At 43.6% G+C, this 10,345-nt stretch overlaps 1 long non-coding RNA gene across 2 annotated transcripts; it reads right to left on the bottom strand.

Moving 5' to 3' along the window:
- Positions 1–34: 34 nt before the first annotated feature.
- LOC139112062 (uncharacterized) lies at positions 35–10,302 on the bottom strand. 2 transcript variants are annotated; one of them, XR_011547315.1, is made up of 3 exons: positions 10,224–10,302; positions 9,428–9,686; positions 35–592 (listed from the first exon to the last, which is right to left on the bottom strand). It is a non-coding gene; the product is annotated as an uncharacterized lncRNA (long non-coding RNA). The 2 variants fall into 2 exon arrangements; XR_011547314.1 differs by lacking the exon at positions 10,224–10,302 and having other exon boundaries at positions 9,428–9,964.
- Between the last annotated feature and the right edge of the window lie 43 nt (positions 10,303–10,345).

Genomic DNA, 10,345 nt, shown 5'->3' with positions numbered 1-10,345 from the left:
GCACGTCCCGTTTTCGTCGGGATTTTAATTTATCTTCAAGTAGCACAAGAACAGAGAAGGAGTCGTTCTTGTTCGTCTTCGTGGTTGGAAGGGCAAGGAACGACTTGTGGGAGGGAAGAGGGTGGTATATACGTATGTGTAATCACGAAAAAGGGCTCTCGCAACGGAAAAAGAAAGAGAGAGAGAGAGAAAGAGAGAAAGAGAGAGAGAGATGGAAGGGCCGTCGAAGAAGAAAAAGTCCTTCTTGCGTGCGCGTGAAAATTTTCAACGACCGTGCGATTTGTCCTTCGTTTTTCTTTTTTTTCCCCGTTTTTATTTTACGACGACGGCGACGGCGACGGCGCCGTTGAGCGAAAATCGTGCAATTCGACTAGTAGTTCTGGGTTCATGTCCCTATCACGGCACATCGCATCGAGCCCTTCCTCTGAGGCAAAGGGCACTGCCTATGGTTGCTTCAGGAAGTGAGTCGACACCAGCCGTAGCGTAAGCATCGAGGGTCGGAGCCGGGATGAGGTCTAGGTCACCACTTCACCCCTGGCCCTGGCATGGTCTACGTACTTCTTGCTTGGGCGCTTACTGCCCTCGCTGCGCTCTGCAAGCAATAAGAAAAAAAAAAACATGAATGACACTCTTCCACTGTTCGTCGTTAGTCATGAAAAAGATATTCAAACACTAAACGCAGGAGACTGGATTTTTTTGAAACAAGCATTTGTCACGAGATTTATAAACAAGCAGCTCTTTTAATCCCTTTGATTTTCTATCTCGCGTAGGAGACTCTGGGGGAGGGGGTCAATCTGATATAGTCCTGATATTAATTAAATCCTTTCCGCGTGTCAGCTGAATATTAACGCGTTCAATATTAATGATAATAACGAGCTACAATAATAGCCCTTGGCGTAATATATTATTTAAAATAATTTACGTCTATATATAAGACCGGCGCTCTATTTTTGTACGATACGTGTGATACGCAGCACCTGCATATCTGCATTTATGTATGTATTTCTGTATTATTTGATAAGTGTAATAGGTTTTTTTTTTATTAATTTGTAAATACGTATCGGTAATTGAGTATGAAAAATAATTCACATACGCTACAATGCGCTGAATTATTTTTCCTAATTAATACCCTTTTTACGAACGAGAAAGTAATTTGGTTTAAAATAACAAAGCTCAACGTATCTATATACGTATCCAGAATCTTGTCAATTTTTACAAGCATTCTTCCCATGTTGCATGCTGTTAGAATTATAGGCTGTGCGAATTAAACTAGATTACTTGTTCTTCGTGCTACGGTCGCACGAAGCCATAGAGTCACACGTAATCTTGAACAGACCACGTAACACGGTCCAATTTGATTAGGCCCTTGATTCGTTTAGCGTCATCAGTCTCGGTTGACTATAAACGAATTAAAAAAAAAATATACATTATACAAATAAAAAAAAAATCAACCGTGTTTTATGTATGAAAAACTTTTAGATGAATCAATCTTCCGTCAAATTTACATTAATTTATCAATGTTCATTACATTAAGCGAGAGCCGTGAGCAGCGATGATTTTATACATATCGAGAGGTACGGGAACGAATCGACGTTAATAAACTTTGCAGCAGAAGAATATGTAATTAATCGAGGCCATCAAGCTCTTCAGGGCGCACGACAGCTTGTAAATTAATTAATGCCGGTAATACTTGAATTTAATTGAATTAGGATGCATTATTTGCCCACTTTCAGCGAGCGATTGAAAATTATACGTAATCTCGAAGACGCTAACTTGCTTCTGCGAAAATACCCACCGTAAATACAGTGAATATTTCATTTCATTATTATCCGGTCAATACTTGAGCGCTTTCAATTTAATATCCATTACGCACGTAGAGTACATTCTACAAATTAAAGTACGTACCATTTAAAATAAGCATAAAAATCTATTTTTTTGAAGCTTTGAATTAAGGCGCTGTTAAAGAACCAACCCTAAGACTTAATTCCTGCATCAAGATTTTTTAACGACGTTTTTAATTCACGTAATTTTCCGAACAGATCGCCCGTATTGTGACCCTGCTTTTCATTTTCTTTTCTACAATGTGTCGAAGCGACGCGAAGGATTTCGCGCAGCTCACAGTTGAACGAGAATGAAATTTACGTAAGTCGCCTCGGATTTTCCACGCGATTCTCTAAACTGTTTTACATTTTGACAGTCACGTTATACGAGAGGCGAAATATAATTTTCGCGAATTATCAACGCGACAAGCTCAACAAGTTTAGCAGCGTTAACTTGCACGACGATCCATTTAGCACCGATGGAAATTATTTTCGAGCATGGAGCGCGTAAAAATAATGATTTTTCCCCCCTCGGCGGAACTGGCGAATTGAGTTTTACGCAATTCGCAGCACCGCGTACGCGAATCGCGGGAGAGGTTCCGTATACGAAAATACAGTGAGACTTACGTCACTGCTCTCTCACAATCAGTCTCGCATGTACCGAACGGTGCGGAAACTGCGCGCCAATGTACTACGGCACATTCACTTATTCAGCAATATTGCATTCCGTACGGCAATGCAGTGTCAGCAAAATGCGCGAATGTTCCCGTGCCTCGACGAATAAAGCTGAAATAAATAAGATTCCGCTTCAGAGGCACGAAAATTGCTACAGAACGTACCTGCGAACGAAAACGAACGAGCTTCGTGTAAAAGCAACGGTGTCGAATGCGCCGCGATTAATTTGATAAATATAAAAAAAATATACTGCGGGGTAGAAATTGCATATTATCGACGTTCGGGATGGAGAAACCCGGTCAGGTACACTGACCTAATGCGCGCGAGGCAGAAAATTGCAACGGCAAAATTTGTGCAAGCCCGATCGATTCGCCCGCTGGAGAAATATCGTGCGTATACGTCAGCTCAGGTGCAGCATGCTTACGGTGCATGTGCCCGCGTAGGATGTCTACGATCGATATTTCTGCAAGGGTAAATGGAATGAGCGTTTAATTTCGTCCAGGCGGAGGAACCCCGGCGTTTCTCCCGGCTAATAACGTGCAACGTCGATCGAATCTAATGCGCTGATTCGCGAAACGTCGCGGCGATACGATTAAGCGAACAGCCTCCGCCCTCGTTTTTTATCTCCCGCGAGAGATACACCGCGGAAAATGTGAGAAGTGAAGAATGAAAGTGAAGGGAAAAAGCGCCTCGCGCTTATACGCGTTTCAAATTCAAAACTTGAGCCTGTAATCCGTGAGTTTTAGCCACTTTACGAGACGAATACCGCCGTAAGAGGTAAAAAGGACTTTCAGGGGAATAGCGAGTTCTGAATATTTGAGTGCTTCGCGCGGATCTTGGGAAAATTTCAAAGACGAGCGGAGGAAACCTCGCCGATTACGAATTAATCGCGGACTTGGTGCCTATAATTTAGTTTCCGGTGGACGGAACGTTGTCATAATTTTGCGAGTTTTAATTTTTTTAACGGCAAGCTTTTATTTTCGTTATGTCGTCGGGCCCTTATCTTTAGCGCTCTTTATCCGTCGTTTTTATAGTTGATTGCGCTATGACCCTTGCACCTGCGCCTCAGTCGAAAAGGAAGGGGCGGGAGAGAGCACATTGCGCTTAGCAACAACTGCATGCTTTTTACGTAGGTAACCATCGGGAAGGAGAGGAAGTCAAGTTCTGTCGGGTCAACAGCGTATCGCGCGTTCGCGTTATTTTTCGAGACGCGAGCCCTTTTTATCTCGCGCGCGAATAGAGTCGGCTCCCAGCGAGGCTTTCATCCCTTTTATACAATCGTCGCACAACTTTTTCCGGGTTAACAGACGTTGCACGGAGATCATTTATAGTTTCGCGCGATGAAATGTAATGTAGGTAATCTCACAATCAGCGCGTCGACAAGAGCGACATAACGATCCACGGTCACTTCCGCTCCGACGAGATAACAGAATATTCTGCTGCTTATCTGCGAGTGTAATTAACCTTCTAATCCTTCAGTTAGATTATCAAAGTTATTATTTAAGAAATTAATATTTAAAAAATTGCTCTTAATTGTACAATGCTGAACGTGAGGAAATATTACTTATACAAGAATAATGTATTGTAATTATATATGTATACCTACATATATGCGTTTGCCATACCGTACGTTGAAATAACGCGAGGATATATCAGAGTGCAAACGTATATACATACATATAAGCTGCACAGCTGCAGCAGCTTTTCTGCCCTAGCACCAATTTCGGCCTTTTGCGCAGTTGTCGATATCAAGCCATAATCGTTCGTAATAATGAATTCGCTTTCGTCAAAAGTAGGTAATCACGTTTACCACAAACGTGGGTGTTGAATCATTCGCGATTCGCGGCAACGAGAGAAGAATCATTAATTGTAATCAGAACTGACTGACGTTGATACTTTGCGAAGCCGCGATGCTCGAGCGTGGTAGCAAACGGAGACAAAAGTCACCCCTTCGCAAACTCGGTCTAGAAGCATCGAATCGGGGATATTTGAGGAATTGAATTTCGTGAATTAATTTTCTCTCAAAATGTGAAACTTACATTGATATTAATAAATTCGATAAAGCGCGAGTGTCCGCTATCCGAGCGTGAAGCGAGTTATGAATAAAAGTCAATACTTGGACAGCGACGACAATGTTTCCGAACAGTTTGCGGCAAGCGATGATGACACACACACACACCCACCCCCTGCTAGCAATAATAAAAAAAGAACAAAGATCACGTTCTACCATTAATCATTTCAAATTCACCATCTTGCGCACTGACGCGCAGAAAACGCATCCTCACGATTCTACAGTAAAAGTCGTTCACTCCGTCTCACGAAATTCTTACTCACGACGAACCGATGCTTATCACCTGTCGAAATATTGAAATTATTCACCGGAACACTAGGTGCAGAGGGCAATCACAAGCGACCATGACGCAAGCCTTGAGATAACGCTCTCGCAAGCAAGCCGTAGATGCGATTCGATCTGAACGAGATGCGCAACGCACGAGTTACGTCAGCGTGGATTGGTACCTGATAATTTGCGGAATGAGGGAAGTCATGACGACTGCGATTGGAAAATAAGAGGCTGACCACGACACAGACGCCACACAAATGAGACTGAGTCTTGGTCGCGAACCCTCTCTCTCTCTCTCTCCGTTCGTCGTCCTTCGTCACCACTCTCCACCTCGCAGCCCTCCTCTCTCCTTGCAACCCCCGACTGCCTCACTAGCGCTTGAGCACGCCGCCACCCCCTCCCGGCAATGGGGATTGAGGGAATTCTCCAATTTCACATTGAGCACACGTCGAATGCGAAATTAAATTTTTTCGACTCTTCTTAACTCGTTACCGATGTTGAAAATCTTGTGAAAGTGGGACAAAAGTTGGCGGAGAATTGGAAAATTTAAATTACTTTTGACAAGTTAAAAAAAGAAAAAAAAAAATATTTGAGTTTAATCCAAAAATGCGAATTAATAAAGTAATCGGAATTAAAAATAATTAATCAAAAATAATTACATGGGCTGGGGAGTTGGAGAAGTAAATTAAAAAAATATAATTAATCACGTGCAAAATCAATAATTTTTATTTTCATTATAAAGCGATAATAATTTTGAAATATTATTATAAATCGCGTATGCAGAAAAGCATCTGTGTACTTGAAAATATCGATATTTAATTGTGGCGATTGTGTATATTACATTCGAAAGAGATTTTTAAATTGCAGATTAATTTCGTAATTGAAATTCTCTAATATTATTTAAATAGCTTATGATGCAAATGGGCAATTTAAAAAATACCGTCGTATCAAACGAGTTAAATATTCGAACAAAGTTGCTTGCATTCTCGAACCATGTTTTCGTTTCATTAATAATACCTATAACGTTTTTGATTTAACTTCGACGTTCTTATTTTACTCTTTCATGAAAGATACCATCGCCATAAAAAACATACATAAAAAAACCATTATCGACTGCGTTCAGTTTGTGCGCCTATTTTTCCTTTCCTCTCTGTCTTTCCTTTTTTGGACACCCCGTATTCCCCAACCGTGCCGCTTCCACCCTCCCTCCCCCCCCCTTGGCGGCATCCCTTCCATCGGGACTTCCTCCAAACTGGTCCCCCACCACCGTATAAACCCCTTGACAGCAGAGATCGCGTGCACGAGGGCGCATGCACTACCCTCGAGGAATCAATAGACTGTCCCGGTCACGTGAATCGCGAGATGGAGGAGGACAGATGAAGGGGTAGAACGGGAGAGAAATCGAGAATCTAAGCGAGCCAACGTGCCATGGGATTGGGAGAACCCGAGGGGGAGGAAAAAGGACAGAGATAAAAAGAGGGAAAGGACGACCACTAGTCGCGGAGGGTTGCCCGAGGGTTTGTTGACGATTATACGGCGTGTATGTGGGTAAACAGCGACACGAGACCGTCCGATGGAAATGCATAATATAAGCGTCTCTTTTCGCCGCGAGAAAAAGGATGCGCGGAGAGGCGATAAGTAACGGAAGGACGACGCTTCCTGCGCGTCATTTCTGCGATGATACACCTAGAGCACGAACGATCGAGATGTCCCGACTGATGTACACATACATGCATGCATACATACATACATATCGAAGTCAGAATGCACGTCAAGCGAAATTGTTATCAGGGTAACGTCTATTTTGAAGGCACGCAATCGATGCCTTGTTACGTCTTGCACTTAAAATTTGCACCTTATTTCGATTATTTGCTTCTCGCTCACTTTGGAATATACTTTCTACAATGTCTTATATCAAAGTCTAAAATATGAAAAAAAATTATTACAACTTGTATACAACTTGTATACGGAACGAGGAAATATTATCTATATAAATATCATATTTCAAGAAAAATAACTGTATTTTTCTGCATATTATTCTTGAACGTATACAACGTACAAAAGAATCTAAAAAGGATGCGACTTTTGAGATTTCTCTTTATGATTTGTCAACGTTTTATACCCTCTCTTTCATCCCGCGTAATTTAATTTAATACCTAGAGCGAGATAAAAACTTAGTCGCATGTACTTTAGCAAATTCCTTTTACAATATAAATAAACTAAAATCTTTTGACCGCTTGAATGTAAAAACCTGCCTCGAGAAACGCGTATCGTTCAATCAGCTGATAAATTAACTTTTCAAAAAAATTAAAAAATTGTTTTGCGACACGGTGAATTTAAATAAATTCATATCGATATATGGTTAAGATATCTCACAAGTCACATTGTCACGAGCTTTCGTCGACAAAGTAATGTTGAAAAGGTATCAAACTTTTCGCGATAACTCCCGCTAAAGTTACGTAACGCTATGTGCGCTCGTGACTGCGCGGCATTTTAAAATATATAATAATATGTTAATTTTAAACGCAGCGATGTCTCTCTCTCTATAGAATGACCGTCATCGATTGCGCACGAAATGCGTAACTTTTCGCAAGGGGGATGCGTGACCTTCAACTTCAGATCCGTTCCCCGCAGGAAGGGATTCCCGGCCCTCCCTGTACGTCCTCGAGACCCCATTAAAGCCAACGAATCCCATGAATGGAGTAGTGACTTCACTCCCCTCACCATTCTGGGATTCTACGCAGCAATGCTTTTGAGTTGCGTAATATTTCCTGGGGTTTTATCGCCTTTCACATTTCCCCCTTTTTGTTTCAGGCTTGAAAGAAAATATCGCGATAGCGTAAAGAAATTTTATAGAGCTCAATCAATCTGCGGAGGCCGGTGCCGTTTACTTCAACGTACAATTAAATATAATTTGAATTATTTTTAAAATAATCTTATTCTCAAGTGACTTTTTATTTCCTCATTAGAACGTGGAATGATTACTCGTCCTCACGGTTTTAAATGCCGCTTTATGTACGATTTCAATCGTATAAGTAGGCGATAAAAAAAAATTAATAGAAAGAATGCACGTTGAAATAAAAAACATATATTTTATCGCGCGATTGGTCGCGATTTTTCATATCTGGTACTGGCATGTTTGAAAAAAAAAAAGGGGGGAGGGGAAAACAACTTTGTTGCACCCCGAAGCACATTTTGCCGCTCCTTGTCAGCGAATGTATTAGTGATGGGAATAGAACACGTGCGGTCAATGACCCTGCATGGAACGTTGCGCATATGCATGTAACTAGCGAGCGTATGCATATATCCGCGCATATGTATGTGCGTGCATGTATATGCATATGCACATGTCCATGCCGTCACTTGAATAGCGAGCTTTTCGTACTACAACGTACGTATCGATTGTACACGGCGCCTCGCGATGCAAAGATAATGAGGAACGAACGCGAGATTACGCGGCATTTATCAACGCGAGTCGTCCGGGAACGTCTTATTTTCCGCTTATAATCTCCCGTTGGAAAAACGTGAAAAATAACGCCGTGCTGCTTTTTCTCTCTTTTTTTTTTTTTTAATTTTTTCTCCTCTCTTTATTTCACAATCAGAGTTTTTATTAAAAATAAAAATACGAAAAGAATCCCGTAAAATATGCTCGCGAGAATTCAAGACTTTAGTCGTTTGTTTCTAATTTCTTTCACTTTTCTCGCGCGTGAGGAAAGGAAATCTCGGAAGGAAGTCACGACGATTTGCGCGCGTAGCCATGGAAAAGAGAAAAAAAAAAAATTAATCGCCGACGTAAGCCAGAGGCTGTCGGTGAAGTGAAAGGAATGCCGCGAGTCCCATGAATCGGCATCCAGGTCGAAGATGCGATCCGGATCGATTTCACGACGAGAGGTATTCTCCCGGAAAAGGTGCGGAATTTCCCGCGGCTGACAATCGTGCCGCGTCTCAGCTTCGATACTCCGCGTTTACACGTTCGATCGATATCGGCGCGGCTTCTTATCGGAATGACACCAAGTTCATCATTGCCCGTATAAACGTAACAGAGTGACCCACGAATAAAAAATTCATCAACTGGAATAAAACGCGGGGAATTTTCGTCCATTGGTGCGAGAGCGTTATTTTTAATTTTTTTTTTATATATATACACCAAAAAATGTAGCTTTAACGAGTGTACTTTTTGCGTTATCCTTGAAACGTGAGAGATGAAGAAAATGTTAAAACACAATAACTCCGAATAATATATAAAATTCCTACGTTAAAAAAAAAAATAAGACACGTGCGATAATGCTTCGCCTCGACTTCGGTAAGTACGGAATGTTATCTCGTAGACCGATTAGGAAAAACTAGAGAGAACAAATAATTATCCTGCGTCTTATCATCCGTTCGTATCAACGCGTAGGGCGGCTGAAAATGAAACGACGCCGATCGAGGGGTCTCAGCGTTTTCCAGCAGCGATTCTTATCAAACGATCGTCCGCGGGACTGCAATGTGCGTCGCGATGCGTTTCTCTCGGAGGATGAAGTCGCGCAGCTTCGCGATCGATGACACGCCGCCGTGTCTGGCAGGGTTTTTAGTGGACGTCGGCACTTACCTCGAACTGTGACCGGACGGGCGGTGGGTACGCAGCGTGAGGGTCGGGATGCTCCTCCACTTGCTCAGCGTTGCCGCGGGGACGCTGCTTGGCCGTTGAAGATATCGCGCGCCAGCTCCATCATCCACAGCGGCACATAGCCGCCGGCAAGCCACTGATCGATAATAGCCCCGAGGTCGTAGCCGTGGAGAGTCCCGTGCGCGGGCCGTCCGCGAGATGTCCGGGATCCGCCAAGACGGGAGCACTTCCGAGAACGAGACTTGGAGAGAGAGAGAGAAAGACGAGTAGAAAGGGGAAGAGGAGGACGTGTGTCGGGTCGGGCGGATTGTACGCGCGCGTGGACACGCGTGCGGCGTCCTCCGCGCGTAAGGTGCGGTGCGTACCGTTTTCCGCGCGCGCTTTTCCGCGAACTTCGAAATACCAGGCGGCGCGAGTCACTACGAGAGGCGGAGTGATGCCGGTACGAGTGCGCGTTCCGCCATATTGTCGCGGTTGCGCGCTCTAAAGTGCGCGGACCCCGCCGCCCGCGCCCGCAGCCCGCAAGTGACCGAAGAGAGAGGGTCGTTCATCGGCTCGCTCTTTTATCGACGCTGCTTAAGAACTCGGCCGCTGACCAGGCGCTCGCGTCCGAGAGCACTCCGCTAACCGCTTCTCATCGCTCTCCCTTTCACCCGTGTCCGAGCCTCTTCGGCCGCTCGCCTTACTCGCCGCACGTCTCGCCCGCACCCTCTCCCACGATTTCAGCGAAACTCGTACGTAATTCGATTATACGTTCGCTAACGTGTGTTATACTTACATACGTGGTATTCCCTGTTTGAACTTTATATCCCTCGGTCCGACACTTCAGCTCGCCGTTCACGAGCACGGCACGGCACGGCACAGAAGTAATTCTGATCCAGATTTCAAATCCTACTTGGC

This window comes from Cardiocondyla obscurior, linkage group LG26, assembly GCF_019399895.1.
Source record: "Cardiocondyla obscurior isolate alpha-2009 linkage group LG26, Cobs3.1, whole genome shotgun sequence".
NCBI lineage: Eukaryota > Metazoa > Arthropoda > Insecta > Hymenoptera > Formicidae > Cardiocondyla > Cardiocondyla obscurior.
This window is presented reverse-complemented; position numbering and strand designations above follow the sequence as displayed.